We start from the raw sequence: 15982 nt of genomic DNA on the forward strand, positions 1-15982 counted from the left end.
AATTTGGCTTTGGCCCATTAAAGTATTCATATATGTTTATTTGGAAAAAATTTATTTCTTACATTATTGTCCTACAAAATAATCAAAGATGTACACAGAATTTTTGTTTAGCAGTTCTTATCTCATAATTATTTGTAATAAAGAAAAACTTTGAAAACACCCTCAATTTCCTGTACTGTCAAAATTGGGAAATTAATTTTACAATACCTATTACATTTTTCCAATGTTATACTAGTATTTTAAAGAATGCATGATAATCAAGGACTACATTTATAATAAAATGTCAAGTAAAATATTGCTACAGTACAACATATGTGATGCAAAATTAATGATAAAAGTACAAGAAGGTATATATACATGAGGGAGTTAAATGGGATAATGAAATAAAGATACCAAAACGCCACAGTAGAATAGCTGGGTCATAAGACGGTTCCATTTTTAAATTGTTGAGGTAACTCCATACCGTTTTTCACAGTGGCCGCACCAATCTGCATTCTGACATATCCTTGCCAACACTGAAGAAACTTGAAACACTAATTCAAAAAGAATGTGCACACTCCTATGTTCACTGCAGCATTATTTACAATAGTCAAAATTTGGAAGCAGCCCAAGGGCCCATCAAGAAATGAGTAGATAAAGTGTTGCAGCACATTTACACAATGGAATAGTACTCAGCCACCAAAAAAAAAAGAGGAAATCATACGCTTTGCAACAGCATGGAGGGACCTGGGGAGTATTATGCTAAGTGAAATAAGCCAGTCAGAAAAAGACAAAAAGCAAATAATCTCACTTGTATGCAAAAACTAATGAACAAGATTAACAGACAAAATACAAACAGGCTCACAGATACAGAGAACAGACTACAGCTGTCGGAGGGAAAGGGCCTTGGGGAGCTGGGTGAAATAGGTGAAGGGATTAACCAAAAGCAAAGACAATAAAAAATGAAAACAAAAAACCTCATAGACACTGAAAACTATATGGTGATTATCGGAGGGAAAGAGGATTGGGGGAGGGAGTAGAGGGGAGAGGGGGAGAAATAGGGAAGAAAGAAGACTTCGCTTTGGGTGGTGAACACACAACACAATACACTGATACTGTATTACAGAACTGTACACTTGAAACCTGTATAATTTTATTGATGAATGTCAGCCCAATAAACTCAATAAAAATAAAAGTTAAAAGTATTATAGCATGGAACTTTTTATTTTATTTTATTTTATTTTTTTAACTTTTATTTAGTTATTTTTCAAGTACAGTTTTCTGTTTATTTCTAATTAATTCTATGTTTATGCAAAATCATGCTTTCACAAAAAAGTAAAATGTCAAAGATTAAAAATGAAAATGGTTTTTAGATGCTGCTTCTGCTAAACATTATATTTTATTAACTAAGCAAAAATATTTAATAGATGAGGTAATAAGGTTGTATTTAATGTATTTTATATGTTAGCATTTACCAAAGTGTGTTTTCTGCAGATCCAGTCTCATGAAATTCTCTAATCAAGGAAAAAACAATAACAAAGTTAAGAAACATTAGAAAATATTTCACCCTCTTTGAGACTTCACAACATTATTTTGTATAAAGTTCTAAGGATTTCTTAACTGTTTAACTTTGTTTAACCAACATTTCCTAAATGTATTTGGCTTAAAGCATTTTAAATATTATTGGAAAGAACATGTTGGGGGACAAACTTTATGATAAGTTACTTTAAGTGGTAACAGCAATCTACAGTTTTATTATTTTTTACTTTGAAATACCCCTCAAGTAAAAGTTCCAAAAGAAAAGTGGCAAATACAACAGATAACGTTTTCTAAACAATTTGAGAATAAAATCACAAACCTCATGCCCCATTATCCTTGATAACTTCTGAAAACTTTAGTGTGTATCTTCAACAAACAAAGACATTCTGTAACTAGCCATAACGGCGCCATCAAAATCAGTACATTTACATGGATACAATACTGCAACATAATTTTAAGACTCCTTACAGTTTTCACACAGCCTAATAATGTCCTTTGTAGCCTTGAGTTTCAGCTCAGAGTGAAGTGTTTCATTTAGTTGTCCTTAGTCACTCACCTTCAGTCTGGAACAATTGCCTTAACTTCCATGTCCTTAACACCTTTGAAAATTACAGACTAGATATTTTGCAGAATACCCTTTAGTTTAGGATTGTCTGATGCTTCCTCATGATTAAATTTAAATTATACATATTTGGCAGAAAATATTATAAAAGTGATGTTGTGTTCTTTTTATTTCATTCTGTAAGATGTCATACAGTTTCAGTTTGTTGCATTACAGTTTAGATTCACTCTGATCACTTGATCAAAAGAGTGTGTGCCCAATTCTCCCACTGTAACTTTACTCTTTCTTCATTTTGTAATTAAAAACTCACTTGTGGGGTGCTACTTCGAGCTATGGATCCATGCTGCTTCTCACCATGGCAAACACACTTGGTTGGGGAAGGTGGGAATCTCTAGTGATTACCATATTCTGGTCTTCATGCCCCTGTACAATCTCCTCTGAAGGCAAGAACTGTGAGTGCTTCTAACTAGCAAAGGTGATGGCATATTATTCCCATGATCACATTCTGTTATATATGACAAATATATGACTTCATCTTGCTAGCCACCTCATTCTAGAGTCATGCTTTCAATAACTAGCCTGAAGAAACACTAAGTTCATATGAGATTTCAAGCCATCAGCAAATGAATTCTTCTAACCACATGAGTGAATTTGGAAACAGAATCTTCCAAGTCAAGACTCAGATGGAAACACAGCCCTGGCCAACTGTTTGACCACGGGTTCACGGAAGACCCTGAATGAAACCTTGATTGCAGACTCATGGAGAACGTAGTCATACTGGGTCTGACTCCTGAAACAGTGAGATCATAAATTCATGATGTTTAAAAGCTGCTACACTTGTGGCAATTTGTTATCCATCATAGAAAATCAAAACACTTAGCAAACTTCCATTAATTCATTGAATCCATTATTCATTAAATAATTTTTATATAGACTCATATTTTATTTATTCCCATTTTATTCAATTACATTCTGACACTATCAATATTTATTTTGATCCTACAGTGTTTATAGATTTGGCCAGTAATATTTAATATCATTTTTATATGTGCCCATTAATCTTCAAGAACTTCCTTATTTTCTGGGACAACATGATATTCCAGGCTCAGCTTGTTATTATCCCACACCAGCCCTGAGAATCAGCCATTTCTCCACTGAGCACTGATTAATTTTAGTAGAGAAATATTTAGAATACCATCTATTTTCTAGATGTGGTTATTGTTATAAGGTATCCCTATTGCAAGGCAGATACACACATACATACATATACACATACACATACATTGTATATGTTTTATTCATATAATTACATGTGCACCTATATTTTATGCTATCCTGATGAAAGCCATGAGATTGCTCACATGCTCCCAATTCAATCCAGCATCACAGAGTTCATCCTAATTTTATCCCTCTCCACGATTATAACTCTTGTCTTCAACAACAAAAAATTGGCACCTGTTATTTTTCATTTACTCATTATTTGTTCTATTTGCCTAGAAAGGAGTGATCCTGCTTAGCCTTCAAAGCTCAAAAACAGACCGTCCTGCCATGTAAACACCTCCCTCTCCCTGTTTGTCTCTGACAACACACCCAGCTTCACTCTCCTGCAGACATTTCTTTACTACTCTTGGACTTTGACACCATATGCCAGCTGTCCCCCATCAAGCTCTTTGAGCTCTGACATCCTGCATTGGGCCATATTTCCAGTGGGTCACCCTCCTTGCTCACCTCTGGCGCTCCTACCCAGTGCTGGCTGCCTTTCATTGTGGCCGCCTCCTTCACCACACTTGAGCACTAGCACCACGTGCTGAGTTGCATGGAGTCCTAAGTCCCAAACCGTATAGCCTGGTCTTCAAACTGAATTATACTAGCTCCATCATTCTAAATAAAATAGTCAAGAAACAGAGAGACTGAAATAGACACAAAAAACAGAAGACACTTTTTTAAAAATGTACTGATGGAGTACAGCATACATAGAAAAAAATGATCATACCTTCCAATGTCAAGTCATGTGGCTTGCTTCAGCAAAGTACTGATTTTAACACAGTTATTTTAAAAGTTTAATTTTCATATCTTTCATATTTTATAATTATAACTCTCTCTATATAGAGATCTCTCCCTCTCTATATATATAGATATCTCTTATATATATAGAAGTATATCTACTATATATATAGTAGATTTCTACTAAAATATATATAGAGAGAGAGTGGAAGAACTGAATATATATGTTTTTACAACTTAGGTGATTTATTTCTTGTTAAGGTTTAAACTTAATGAACATTTTAAGGAGAAAGGCCAATTGAAGACACATGTGCACAGCTAGAAATGTATGTTTTAAATGTACTTTTGCATAAATGTACACAAATGGGCAAAGCCTTTTTACACAGTATATTATAATTTCAAAGAATATGTGCTCTTACTCTGTAATGTTAATATAGATAGATAAATGGTAGATAATAGATACAAATTTGATAAATACTTTTTAAAGTATAAATTAAGTATTTAATCTTTAGGAAAAATGTCAAAATAAATAAATAAATAATTTTCAGATAATTTCAAACTCCCAAATGACCTCAGAATTTACTAATATGTGTGACAAAAAGATAAATAAAGGTGGTGCTCTCTAAGAATTCAGATTCTGCTCAGTGAGGCAGATCATAACAAAATAACAGAAAACTCTGAAAACTTGTACTAAAATAAAAAGTTAAGAAAAAACAAAGAAGAAATACAAATTATCTTAGAAACATGTTTTGTAATATTTTCATTTTGGTGAATCAAAGAATGAGACGATCTAAATCACATTTCCATAATACCAACTATTTGCTGTTAGAGCTGAAACTAGAATAAATTCTTTTCATATATACCCTGGGTTTTTTACCTTACTTACCAATATATCATAACAAGTTTAATAGCAGACTTTTTAAATATATATAATGTCTTTGGAGATTTATATATGGAGCATATATATATACATATATGTGTGTGTGTATGTGTGTATATATATGCATACATACAACACATGTACACACACTCCCACCTGAGTACATTAAAGAACTGGTTTGCAGTGAAGCATTTAATAATAAAGTATAACTTCTGTACACTCAGCATATCATCATGTGAGATATTAATAAGGTAGAAAATTAAAAGAAATAACAGCACATGGGTCTTTCAATGTTTTAACCCTTTCTAGTTGTTTAGTGTTTTCTTACCCCTACTCTTGAACAATGTACATTATACTGTTAATATAAATGTGTATTATATGCAAATGAAGAAGTATAAATTCCTACTGATTCCTTGGACCAATTGACACCAAACTGGGACTATTTATGGAGGCTGACTTTTTAATAAATATTTTTCATAAAATTCTTATATCTGTTAAAACCTTTAAAATTCTTACATGTTTTCAAATTAATCAATTAATTCATTGATTAATTGATCTGGCTCTAATGAGTACTCTAAAAGCTTTTAGCACAATGTCAACTAGATATTTAAAAAATGGGGTCAGAAATGATGCCAAATAGAGAATAAATGTTGGTGAATGGGGTTAAGGCATTTAAGTGTTTTCTACTAAATTTAGTCTTTTTCAAATTACTATGTTGCAATTAATTCCCAGGCCAAGTTCATGAGTGAAGTACCATAAGAAGTTAGATTTAGCAAACCAAAACATAAATATTTGATGCAAAGCTATGTTTGTAGTCCAGACTATTTTGAGCAGAGGATAATAATGCATAGAGATTAACGCCATTTAGAATCAGATTTTAGATTTATTAAAGCAAGTGCTACATTTTTATTGCTTAGTTGGCTACATTTCCAGCATTACAATGGCCTGAGTATTCATGTAACCTAAGAGGTAATCACAAAAATCTAGGTCAAATAGAATGGGAACATTCAAAGGATAAATAAGGTTTCATTTAAAAAAAAGAGAAACAACAGAAAAAAATCTGTTTAAAATGTGAACAGGTAGTTTAATATCCACTGCAGAGCTGAATCAGAAAACAGGAAACACATGTCCAATTTAATTTATGACCTCAGACACATCAAAAAGTCAATAAATTATTATAAAGAATAGTCAGTGATGTTCGTGGAGAGTGTGCACACACTCTTGCATGTGAGTGAGTGCATAAATATAAGAGTATGAAAATGTGTGTGTACAAATACTATGTGATTTTAAGGATAATATATATAAATAAGCTGTAAATCTAGGAAAACTGTAGTCATCCATTGTTTTTCTGTTTTGTTTGTTAATTTTAAAATGATCACAAGTCAATAAGGTATTTATTTATTTCTCCATTCTTCAATTTGACCAGGGGAAGGTTAATATATTCTTTTTCATGGCATCATCTTATTCATGCATGACCACCATCCCATCCTCCTATCTCTCCTGCTCAAGATGCCCATTGTCCAAAGTTCCATTTTCATTGCTCATGCAGTCCATTTTTTGTAATATTAGTTGTTTTTAAATTTTTTAAAAAGAGAAATGTGGTATATTTATCCTGCAGGACCTAACTTTGGTTACAAATATATATTGCTGAAAAGAAGCACCCTATAATTGCAAAATAAGAAAATAAGGACTTCTGAAAATTTACTACTTCATAAAAGCAAAGAAAATCTACTGATTTTTTTTCAAAATCAATATTTTCAGAAATCTGAGTTAACCAAAAAAAGGTTTGAAACAGTTCACTGAGTGTTTATTCAATAAAAGGAGTTAAATATTGGTAAAAATAATGAGCTTCGTGGCATTTGTACCTGTCTTGTTCCCATCCCCAGATCTTTGGCAGCCTTGAATGTGGCCTTAATACTGTTAGCTATGCAGGAAGCAGCTTGGTAGACACTAGATGGGGAATTACCATTATGATATTTGTCTGGCAGCTCATTCACAAAACATGTCTGTTTCTTTTTAGTTAGAGCATATCCAGTGAAAAACATTCCATCTATACCCCAGGCATTTGCCCAACACATCAGTAGCCACTGTTCACTGTCACAGAAGCTTATGATGACTATACCGATTAGAGCAATCAACGGGCTGGCTTAAAACTTCGAAGTAACCCAGGGCTACAGGATGTCTCTGGAGGGCTTCCACTTTCTGGTCTGGCATATAAGAAGCTTGGAAATCACCACTCCATCCTAATAACAAGTAAAACACTGAACAAACTGAAAAATCAACATCAGGAATCCACCAGAAAAATCAGGTAACAAGACAAACAGCTGCTCTCAAAAGTGGAGAGCCCAACGGACAAATACAGAGAATCATAAATTTCCAGAGTGGAAACCCACTGGCCAAAAACCTCCTTGGGAACCACACCAGAGTAGAGAAGCCTGAATTGTAACTGATAAATTTCTAGCTCTCAGTGGAAGACAATTCTAAGAGATGAAAACTGAAGGGAAATTCAATCCTTAGGGGGTCCCAACACTTTGTTGAGTTTTACCTCCTGGAACTCAAGCATGTCCTCATACTAACTATCAGAAAAAAAAATAATAATTCCTCTATGCATCCAGCAGAAGAAGAGGAAAAAGTACTATTTTTTAAAAGATTTTGTGTATTTGTTTTTAAATAGAGGGAGAAGGGAGGGAGAAAGGGAGAGAAATGTGGATATAGGAAATAATGTTTCTCACACACGCTCAACGAGGGACCTGGCTCACAACCCCAGTATATGCCCTGACTGGGAATCAACTGATAACCTTTTGGTTTGTGGGACAATGCCCAGGCCACCGTGCAACACCAGTCAGGGTACTATTTTAAAATGGGCTGGAGCATCCTGGGTTTTTTGTTTGTTTGTTTTGTTTTTAACAAAACCTGACTTTAGGTTAACTTACTGAGGTTTTATCAAAGCCTAACTGATCCAAGAAAAGGGAGCTACCCACCTTAAGACTACTCTAGCTATCTTCTCACACCTGCATGGAGGAGAAAAGGGAAGAAATGCATGTGAAGTTCACAGCCCAGGGACAAATTGATTCACCAAAGGCTGAGGCTTAATAATAGAATTATGGAATGTTTGCCTTCCCCCAACAATTTACCACAGCATTACTAAAAATCTATTGATAGCAGTTTCTTTTACCTAATACACCATCTCTGTCTATTAAGAACTTTACAAGGTACTAAAGAACTAAAAGGCAAAACAACACAATTTGAAAAGATAAAACAAGAATCAGAACCAAAATAAAGGCAGAATTGTTCTAATTATCAGATTAGGAATTATTTTAAATTATGATTAATATACTAAAGGCTTTAATGGATAAAGTAGATATCTTGCAAGAACAGACTTACAATGAAAGCAAAGAGATAGAAATTCTTATAAAGAACCAAAAAGAAATTTTAGAGATCAAAACCACTTTAACTAAAATGAAGAATGCTTTGATAGACTAAATGATAAAGTAGACATGATAGAGGAATAAATCTCAAAGCTTGAGTATATCTGAATAAAAAACTTTGAAACTGAAAAACAAACAAAAAGCTAAAAAGAAGAATATCCAAGGACTTTGAGACAACTACAGTAAATGTAATGTACATATAAAGTAAATATCAGAAACATAAGAAAGCAACAAAAATATTTGAAATACTAATACCTAAAAAATTCTCAAAATTTATGTAATAAACTAAACCACAAATCTAAAAAGCCCAAAGAATACCAGCAAAATAAAAATTTTAAAAGCATTATACATTGGTATTTCATTTCCAGACTATACACAAAAAATTCTTGAAAAAACACAAAAATAAAAACAATAAACCTCTATAGAGAAGAAAAGATCTTAATTATATCCCATTTCTCAGAAAACACAAGAAAGAGATTGGAGTGGAAACAATTTAAATTTAAGCATGAAAATAAAAGGTAAATAAATACACATCAACCTAGAATTCTGTACCTTGAAAATATTCCTTCAAAATAGACATTCCTAGACAAAAAATGATAATAGTAATTGAGGACTTGCAAAAATGTTAAAATAAGATCTTTAAAGAGCAGAAAAAAGTATATGGGTCAGAAATTAGAATCTACACAGAGAAGGGAAGAGAAAAAAGAATGTGAAGGTAAAATAAACATTTTTTTCTTATTTTAGTTGATCTAACAGGTAACCATTCATTCAAATAATAATAACACACATTTATTTGAGAATATATTTATATGTATAAATGAAATAAATATCAGCAATATTACAATGGAGAGAGAGAAGTATTAGGATTAATTTCTTACTTTAAGGTATTGGCAATACATGTGAAGTAATGTAGTGTTATTTGAAAGTGAGTTGGATTAAATGTTTCCTGTAAACTCTAGGGCAACCACTAAAAGAAAGAAAGTATAACTGATATGCTCAAAAAAATGAAAAGATAAAATAATGGAAGTCACTCAAATAAACCCACAAAAAGTAAAAAGGTGTGAAAGAAAAACACAGGAACAAAGAATAAGGGCAACAAATTAAAAAGAGTAACAAATGTAGCAAAAAATAATTAACAGTATCAAAATGCAAATATTAATGATATAAATGCACCAATTAAAACACAGATATTATCAGAATAGATAAAAATAAGATGTAACTAAACATTGTCTATAAGAAACTCACTTCATATATAAAAATACATATAAAATAAAATTAAGTGGATGGAGAAAAATACCATGACAACACAGATCAAAAGTAGGTATGAGTAGCTATACTATTAATAATTTTGGATATAGTGAATTTTAGAGCAAAAACAGTTATCAGGAATAAAGAGAATAATCTGTAGTGATATACGTGTCAATTCTCTAGGAAGAAAATAATCTTTGACATGTATATGTCCAATATCAGAGTATCAAAATACATGAGGCAAAAACTAGTATACTTTAAAGAGAAATAGATTTAATATTATATGGAGACTTCCAACACTCTCTATCAAAAATAGATCCAGCAAAAATAAATAAATGAAGAAATAGTTGAACTCAGTAACAAACATCAATCAACTGGACACGATTGACATCTATAGACTGCTTCATCCAATGACAATAGAATACACATTCTTTTTAAGCTCACTTGGAACATTTACCAAGACAGACCATATTTTGGTTCATAAAATACACATAATAACTTTTAGAAGACTAGAAATCATGTAATATCTGCTCTCAAAATACAATGAAATTAAAGTGAAAATCAGTAACAGACATGTACTTGGAAAAATCTCCAAATAATCAGAGATTAAAAGACACAATTTTAAATAATTATGGATCAAAAACAAAACTCCAGAGAAATTGTAACATTTTGAAATAAGTAAAGACACAGCTTAACAAACTTTGTTGATCACATCAAAAGAAGTGTTTAGAGGGAAATTTATAGCATACATGAGAATAGAAGAATGACCTAAAATTAATCATCTAAGCTTCCATTTTAGGACATAGAAAATAAAAAGCAAAGTAATTCCAAAGCCACCAGCAAAAAATAACAAAAATGTGAGCACAGATTAATGAAACTGAAAACAGGCAATCAATAGACAACATAACCAAAAGTTGGTTCTTTGAAAATTTTAATAAAATTGATAACTAGTCAGGCTAATGAGAGAGAGAACACAAATGACTGACATCAGAAATTAAATGCATCCAGTCAAGATGGCAGTGTAGGTAAATATGGTACTCCCATCCTCCCATAATTACATCAAAATTACAACTAAACTACAGAACAACCATCATTGAAAACCTCCTGAAATCTAGCTGAACAGATGTCCTACAACTAAGATATAAAGAAAAAGCCACATCAAGACTGGCAGGAGGGACAGAGATATAGAATAGGCTGGTCTCACACCCAACATCTGGTGGATGAAAATTTCAGCTGCAAGGGTGCCCCCGGAGGAATGAGGGGTTGCAGCCCCACACCAGTTTCCCCAGTCTAGGATTCCAGTGCCAGGAAGAGAAGTATCCATAACTATGGCTGTAAAAATCAGCAGGGATTGTAGCTGAGTGAGATGCAGAGATTCTGGAGTTCCAGGCAGCCCCTCTTAAATGTCCCCATATGAACTTACTTTTGCTCACTCTCTCTGAGCTCCAGCACTGAGACTACAGCTGGCAAGTCAAAAGAAATGACCAAGGAGGAACTGGATTTTATGGCATCAGGGTAAGAAATCTAAGACCAGCTTTATTCGAGACAAAAGTGCTAGCAGAGACAATTGTTCCTTTTCTGGGTCCTCCCTTTGTAGAGCCAGCAGTGGGATGCCATATCTGAGTGTCCATCAACCTGCCTATCACTATTCTTCCAAAATCTAGTTATTCTCTGAGACCCTGGCCCACACAAATTGCTGCCCATGCAAGCTATTCTCAGTGTTGTTTTTGTTTTGTTTTGTTTTTCATAAAAATGACCTGCCTTGGCTTATGCTTAAGACTTTCCTAAAACCTTATAAAAAAGCAGTATTTGGCCACAGTGAGCTCTATACCAGTTGCTGAATGGCCCCAGACCAGCACTAGGAGCAGTCAGCATTTATTTACAGCTTGGCCTCTCCTGGGAACCTCTAAGCCCACCCAGCTCAACTAGCAGCCATCTGCATATTGATTTACAGCTTATGTCAGGCATAATACAGGTGGCAGCAGATTTTGTCCTGCCCTCCCAAGTAGTCCCAGAGACAGAATACCTGGTGTACAGTTTCAGACCACAATGGAGTACCACCCAATCTCCTCCACAAGGGATGCACTTAAGTGGCAGACTAAGCAGACACCAAAGTCCTTCTGACATAATCCTACTCCATAAAGTGGGACTCCTTACAGTAGATCCTCCTCTGTGGTTGCAGCCAGTCCTTGCAGTTAATCAGCCTGGATATAAATTCTTCCCATTGATGTACCAACAGTAATCAAGGCTCTACTATAACAGGATAGTATACACAGCCCACAAAAGAGAGCACACATAGACTGACCTACTTGGATGAGCAAGGAGGTTGTGTCACTGGACAATACAGCACACCTACCTCATAAGGACACTCTATCAGGCCTGGAAGACATAGCAGCATTATTTCATACATAGAAATTAATGCAGGAAGTCTGTCAAAATAAGGAGACAAAGAAACATGTCCCAAATGAAAGAACATAACAAATCTCCAGAAAAAGAACTAAACCAAATGGAGACGAGCAATTTATTTCATGTAGAGGTCAAAACACTGGTTGTAAGGAAGTTCAGTGAATTTCGGAAGAGAGTAGATGAATTTAGGGAGAACTTAGGGAGAACAGCATTAAAAAGGACATGAAACCACAAGAAACAACCAGTAAGAAATAGAGGAAACACCAACTGAAATGAAGAATACATTACAGTGATTCAATAATAGAATAGATGAAGCAGAGGATCAAATCAGCAAATTGGAATACATAGAAGGAAACTAAACATACAATCAGAACATCAAAGAAAAAAAAAGAATTTAAAAAATGAGGCTATTGCAAGGAGCCCCTTGAACAACTTCCAGTGTACCAACCTTTGCATCATAAGGGTGCCAGAAGAGGAAAAAAACCAGAAATTAAAAACCTATTTAAAAATAATGAAAGAAAACTTCCCTAACCTGGTAAAAAGAAACAGAATTATAAATCTAGGAAGCACAGAGAGTGCCAAACATGATGAATCCAAAGAGGCCCACACCAAGATACATCATAATTAAAAGGCAAAAGGTTAAATGAAAAGAGAGAATTTTAAAAGCAGCCAGAGAAATGCAATTAGTTATCTACAAGGGAGCTTCCATAAGAATGTCACCTAATTTCTTAACAGAAAATTTGCAGGTCAGAAGGAATTGACAAAAAAATGTGCAAAATGATAAAAAAACAAGATTACTACAACCAAGATTACCCAGTAAAGTTATTGTTTATAATTGAAGGACATATAAAGAGCTTCTCAGACAAGAAAAAGCTAAATGAGTTTATCAGCACCAAACCAATATTACATGAAATGTTAAAGGGTCTTCTTTAAGAAGAAGAAAAAAATGATGAACAATAAAATGGCAATATCAATAATTGAATTTAAAAGACAAAATAAATGAACAAGCAGAACAGAGGTAGATTTGTGGATGTAGAAAACATTTTGACAGTTGGGAATGGGTAGAGGGTTTTGGGGGTGGGTAAGGGAGGGAAAGGGACTGAGAGTTACAAATCTGTCGCTGCAGAATGATTGTGGGGATGTAGGGTACAGCATGGGAGACATTCTTACAAATGTGTGTGGTGTCACACGGGTATGAGAATTATCAGGATGATCACTTAGTAAGTTATATGGTGTCTGATCACTGAGTTGTATACCTGAAACTAATTAATATTGTATGTCAAGGTTTATTGAAAAAGAAAAAATGTTTCAAGAAGAAAAAGAAAACTCAACCTCCCCCCCAAAATACACAAAGCACAGTCGACAAAGCAAAAATGAACAAATATGACTACATCATACTGAAGTTTCTGCACAGCAAAATAATTAAGAAATGAAATGACGACTTATGAAATGGGAGAAAATATTTCAAATATATATCTGGTAAAGAGAATAAGATCCAAAATATATAAAGAACTCATACAATTTGATAACTATATATTTTTTAAGGAAGACATACAAATTGCCAACTGATATATAAAAAAAGATGCTTAACATCACTAATCATTAAAAATATGCAATTCAAATCCACAATAAAATATTACCTTACACCTGTTAGGGCAGCTATTTATAAAAAAAATCAAAAGAACAAATTTATGTGAATCTCTTCACAAAGGATGTGAATAAAAGGAAACCTTTGTTCACTGTCAGTAGGAATGTAAATTAATATAGTTACTCTGCAAAACAACATGGAGTTTTCAAAAAAAATAAAAAATGAAACTGCCATATGATCTGGCAATAACCCTCATCAGTTTCAAAGAAGTAAAATCACTATCTTGAAGAGATATCTGCATTTCATGTTCAATTAAGTATTTAAAGTAGCCAAATGTGACACACACATTCATTAATAGGTACATATACTCAAGAAAAATTCAAACATAAACACACATTCACACTAAAACTTATGTACAAATGTTCAGAATACTGTTACTGATTATAAATATTTTATTTATCTATTTATTTTTAGAGAGAGGGGAAGGGAAGGAGAAGGAGTGGGAGAGAAACATCAATGTGTGGTTGCCTCTCATGTGTCCCCTACTGGGGACCTGGCCTGCAACTCAGGCATGAGCCCTGACTGGGAATCGAACCGCAACCCTTTGCTTTACAGGGCCGTACTCAATCCACTGAGCTACACCAGCCAGGGCCTATTACTGATTATAATAAAAAAGTAAAAACAATCCAAATGTCTAATCAACCAATGGAGGATAAACAAAATGTGGCATATTCATGCAGTAAAACATTACTTACCAATAAGAAACTGATACATGCCACAGTACGGATGAATCTGGATGACGTGATGCTGAGGGAAAGAAGACAAACACACATACAATTATGTACTGTATGATTCCATTCACAGAAAATCTCCAGAGTAGAAACAGAATCAGAAGGCGGATTAGTGGTTGCCTAGGGCTGGGGTGTGGGCAGTGGAATCAGGAGTAACTACTAAAGAGTATGGGGTTTATTTTGAGGGTTACAAAATTATGTAAATTTAGATAATGATGACCCTACAGCTCTGAGAATATACTAGAAACACTGAAAGGTACACATTAAAACAGTGAGTGTTTTAGAACATGTTGCTGAAACTCATGTATATTGCTTCATGGAAATGCATTCATTTATGTTTATACCTGTATAAAGTCCATTGTGTTTTTCATCAAACCTTGGTTGATAGGCATTTGAACTCTTCTCAGGCCATTGCTAATGTTAACATTACTGCTATCATGTACATAAGGTTTTCTTTCTAGGGTACATACTTGTGGTTAAGTCGGAGTCCAATTATTAAAAAAAACAGTTCCAGTTGTTTCTAACAAAAGGGAAATTTAAAATGAGTATTGGGTTTAAAATTGTGTTTTTCCTTCTTTATAAGAAGTTTAACATGGTTGAGGAAACAAAAAGAATTAGGTAATGTATCATTCCAGGAAGAAAGAAAAAGAAGGTGCTACCTGGAGCCCATGTTCACTGTTGCCACTAAGTCTACTCTCGGAGGGACTTGGATACCTGCAAAGGATCCAGGAGCCCATGTTCACTAGATGCTGTTGCTTTGTTAACTGCCACCAGGGTGCTATCTCCATTACAACTTCCACCACTGTTTCTGTTACTACTGATGTTAATAACGTCACTGCCATGTCCTTGGTTGCACCCTGCCAAAAGAGGAAGTAGTGATCAAAAATTGTCATTTAAAATATTTTAGTAATAATTTGATAGAAACCATCTAACTGGAAATTTAAAAAATTTCAACCACTATGCAGCAGAGAGAAAGAAAGAAACCCATCTTTTGTGACAGCATGGATGGAACTGGAGGGCATTATGTTAAGTGAAATAAGCCAGGTGGTGAAAGACAAATACCATATGATCTCACCTATAAATGGAACCTAATCAACAAAACAAACAAGTGAGCAAAATATAGCCAGAGACATTGAAATAAACAACAAACTGACAGTAACCAGAGGGGAGGGGGAAAAGGATAAGGAGGAGGAAAAGGGGAAGGGTTGTCAAGGAACATGTGAAAAGGACCCATGGAGGAAACCAAAGGAGGGTAGTGTCAAGGGTGGGAGTGGGGATGGCAAAGGTGGCAGGGAGTGTGTGTGTGGGGGAATGGAGACAACTGTACTTGATCAACAGTAAAAAAAAAAGAGAGGGAAAAATGCTAAATTAAAAAAAAATTCAACCACTAGATGTACAAGCCTAATCTGTCATCTTCCTTCCTTCATAATAAAGTAAATGTACCACTGGTTGAGTCTTCTTCCTGTCGTATAAAGGCAGAGCTACTCGTTCTCTAGCCCTAGTCCTGTCCTAGCTCAAACCCTACCTCCAGCTATCTTTGTCCTGATTAACCAATCA

General features: G+C 34.1%; 1 pseudogene; it reads right to left on the reverse strand.

The window, feature by feature from the left end:
• Window positions 1-2752: 2752 nt before the first annotated feature.
• LOC119047039 (lamin-B2-like) overlaps window positions 2753-15982 on the reverse strand; it is a 54829-nt pseudogene continuing 41599 nt past the window's right edge.

This window comes from Artibeus jamaicensis, unplaced genomic scaffold (genome assembly GCF_021234435.1).
Source record: "Artibeus jamaicensis isolate MK-2021 breed Jamaican fruit bat unplaced genomic scaffold, CSHL_Jam_final contig_466, whole genome shotgun sequence".
Taxonomy (NCBI): domain Eukaryota; kingdom Metazoa; phylum Chordata; class Mammalia; order Chiroptera; family Phyllostomidae; genus Artibeus; species Artibeus jamaicensis.